Here is a 3704-nt window from a genome sequence, read left to right as displayed (position 1 = left end):
TGAATGCTCAGCTCTGTTCACGCTCCACTGTTAAGATTTCTCCTTCTTAGCTAGCTGTGGTGAAATGCACTCATCGCATTTTGTTAGCTTTTGACAGTTTACACGCCTGTCCATTGGTGGACCTTCTCTATAAATATACGTTCTCTGCTGCCAATATATGCCTTAACAGGAATCAACTTGAATAATTTTTGACTTTTTGTTTTGACACGGCATTCGTGGCTGATTGGAAAAGAAGTTGACCGCCGTTTGGCAATGCGCCGCTACTCGTCGTGCGCTTTCGTGCAGTAATTTTTTAACCGTCGTTCTGAGTGGATGTTAATTAGTGCGTGTGTGTCTCGTGTTCGTGAATTRGAATCCTAGCATTTTCTTCAACATTGCACCTCAACCACCTGCACAAATTCAGAACAAATGCAAAGAAAGTGTAAAATGTGACATAAAGGTGCAAATATAAATTGCAAAAAGCAACAAATTAGTGATAAAAATTGAATTTGAAACAAGTGCTAGAAGGTGAAAGAATTTTCAGTGGTACGCTGCTGCTGCTGCAAAAAAAAGTTGCAAAGAAAATAGGTAGAAGAGCAGCAGCAAAAGCAAAAGCAATTCGCAGACAAGCAAAAGCAGCAGCCGAAACGTGCGCAACAAACGGGAAAAACGAGGTAAAAAGGAAGGTGTATTTTGTGCGCCCTTTATGAGTGCGTCGTGTGTGCGTGTGCAGTGTTTTGTGTAAAAGAATGTAAAACGTTTACAACGACGAAACAACGCACAAAGTGTAAACGTGGAAAAAAGTGTTTGCGAAGCGCGTATATTGGAAATGTGTGAAACTGAAGCTGCGCTGTCGTGCTGACTGCCAACGTTGTAGGTAGCAGCACAGTCGCTGCTTTAAATACACGACTGCTTTGTGTGTTTTTGCAAACAATGTCTAGCTGCGCTGCGTCGCGGTCGCAAAAGCCAATTTGAAGTGGTGGAAAAAATCCGTTTATCACAAAAATTTAAAGAATTGTCTATTTGTTACATATTTTATGCTTAGAAAATAATTGTTGATATCAATAAAATATTTTGCWGTCAATGGGTATATAACGTGTTGAGAAATAACAAAAGTTACAACAAAATTTTTACGAAACCAAGCAGACACAAAGAAATGTTGGTCTAAAAATGATACAAAGCAARATATCGGCATAAAAAATAAAATATGAAAAAGTGAGTGCAGTGCTGTAAATGAAGTGCTTATCTGCTTTACATAAATAGAAAAATAAAKACATGGACGCTTTAGATAAGATTGCTAGTTAAATAAAAATAGTGAAAATTAAATTTTTGAAACGCTCGCTAAAGCAAGGCAATTTTAAAGCATAAAAATAAAAAGAGTTGTAGAGCAGAGATAAAGCTAAATATTTGATAAAGTAAAACAAAAAGTGCATAAAAAGTGGGTGTTTTTACATTTTGATTCCGACAACTTGATATTTACAAAAGTGACAACAAAGSAACGCAAGCAAGTAAAAAAGCAAAAATAAGCAGCGCAGTCCAAAYGTGTGTGCAACAAAAACCAATCGTCGTAACTAAAAGGTAAGTGAAATGTCAACGCCTGCGGSMAGAAATAATTAAAATCTAAAGCAAAGTCCTTTATATGCCAGTAGTGTTTATCAAAAAAATGTCATTGCCGCAGGCAGCTTTGATATACAAACATACAAACATTCATATGTATGTACATAAATAGTAACCTTGTAATTAACCCTTTGTAGTCTGCAATGCCAAAGTATACAAGGCTGCCACGCACTGGATTGCAAGCGCCAACTTACTTATATACATATATATGTACATATTTACATTTGTATATGTAAGCAAGGCAAATGCAGCCTGCCTGCTTCGGAATGTATTTGCTTCACTTAAAGCAAAATTCCKAGGCACTGAAATTGTATGCAAAATTTGTTCACTGGTTGCATACAGCAATAGCACAGCCATAGATACTTACCCCCAAAACAGGCGCTGCGCATTCTAACCCCCTCTCTATAGGCTGCGCTGCGCACATTTTATCAATGAAGTGTACAAGGTATACAGAAAACCAACTAACAAGCTTGGCAGCCAGCAGCCTGTCTGCAGCCGTTGTCATGACAACAATGCGTCAACGGCAGCTGCTGCCTCSCGAAATGCCGCAGTCGCCGGGATACGCAACTGTCACTTTTGAATTTGAATTCCTATGCTGCGAGCGCATAATATTCAGCTGTATGTATGTATGTATGTGTATCGGTTTGTTTTCATCCGCGCTTTTGTGGTGGCTTGTGGTTGATTGGCGTCGCTGTTCTAATTTTGTTTTGCTTATGCTTTCCTTCCGCTATTCCTGCTGTCACTGGGCTTTGTGTATACACACTGGCTCTAGGTTTGGCAGCATCAACATCATACATTCTACAACACAAATGTGTGTTTGGTTATATTTTCTGCCTCTTGTGGGTTGTCAAACACAAGTATCCATTTTTCATTCACACATATGTACATACATAAGTATGAGCTCCCCCGCTGCTGCGTACACGCTTTGAAGGACGAAAGCCCCATTAATGCTGCGCCGTGGACGACCCACTGAGTTGTCGGAGTAGCGCTTTCAGATTTATGCATTTCAAGCGTTGATTTTTATGGTTCCCTCTTTGCTAAGTAATCGATGATGGTAMGAAGGGCGAGCACTTTTAAGACATTCTCGCTTAAATATCATCATATGACAAATGCAAAGTCATTTTATGCTGTCGAAATGGATATTTTTTCAATGTAAGTATGAATGTGCATACCTGCTTATAAATATATATGTATGTATGTATGTATGTTTGTACATATGTACATATGTACATATATATGTATAGTTAAACAGACTTGCTTCTTCGTGAAGCTTCGATGCTCACATAACACAAGTAATACAAATTCTCCGTGATACTAAAATAAGCAACATTTATCCATCGTTTAAATTTGGTGGATTAGGCTAAGTTAGCTTAATACTTCTTCTGTTTATAAACAATCTAACAGTTATTCAGMCTGTTTATAGTCCTTCAGAGGTCCTTTAGTAGAAATGGGGGCAAACGATTTTATTACCTTATTTTTATGATGAAAAGTCCCTAAATTTTGARATATTGTTCTAAAATTTTACAGACGATMTTTTCTCACCAAGAAGCTGATATCGGATTACCATAATATATACATATGTAGCTGTGTTAAAATCTGACCGGTAAAAATCAAGTTCTTGTATGGAAATGTTTTTTATTTGTCAAATTATCTTCACCAAATTTTCCACAAATTCAAGTACTTCAGATGGGACGATTATAACATATAGCTGACAAACAAACAGGCCGACTAATTTATGAGTTGTCTTCACGAGCTCCAACAGTAGGGTCTCGGCTCTTGTTTTGCGGACCCCTTTGATCTTAACCTCAGCTTCTTTAAGTTTTACCTTGTTACAGATATTTTTAAGGACCATGGCGTAGTAATTCCCTTCTGTTGGTTTTATGATCGCGGCCTCTAATTGGTTGATTGCTTATGAGGTTATTGATTCGGGGATCGTAATGCTTCTATTTAGATGTCCCCGTCTTTTCTCATTTTCTGCGATAATCCCGTTACTACGTATTTTTCGGGTGACTCCCCTTCTTCGCTCGAGGCGAAGTTGACGTTATTCTCGTTTTTATATATATTTGTATTCTTTTTATATAATTTTTTAGAACATTTCTCGTTAAAAT

The 3704-nt window shown here is 37.6% G+C and overlaps 1 protein-coding gene across 2 annotated transcripts in view; it reads left to right on the top strand.

Moving 5' to 3' along the window:
- The first annotated feature begins 1362 nt into the window (after positions 1-1362).
- Positions 1363-3704, top strand: part of LOC108970074 (mitogen-activated protein kinase-binding protein 1) — a 205826-nt gene continuing 203484 nt past the window's right edge. For both annotated transcript variants that reach the window (XM_018935207.1, XM_018935203.1), the window contains exon 1: positions 1363-1557. The gene's annotated coding sequence lies outside the window, so the exon portion shown is untranslated. The remainder of the gene's footprint in view (positions 1558-3704) is intronic.

The sequence above is a fragment of the Bactrocera latifrons genome, unplaced genomic scaffold (genome assembly GCF_001853355.1).
Source record: "Bactrocera latifrons isolate USDA-ARS-PBARC rearing strain unplaced genomic scaffold, ASM185335v1 scaffold_28, whole genome shotgun sequence".
In the NCBI taxonomy this organism is placed as follows: domain Eukaryota; kingdom Metazoa; phylum Arthropoda; class Insecta; order Diptera; family Tephritidae; genus Bactrocera; species Bactrocera latifrons.
This window is presented reverse-complemented; position numbering and strand designations above follow the sequence as displayed.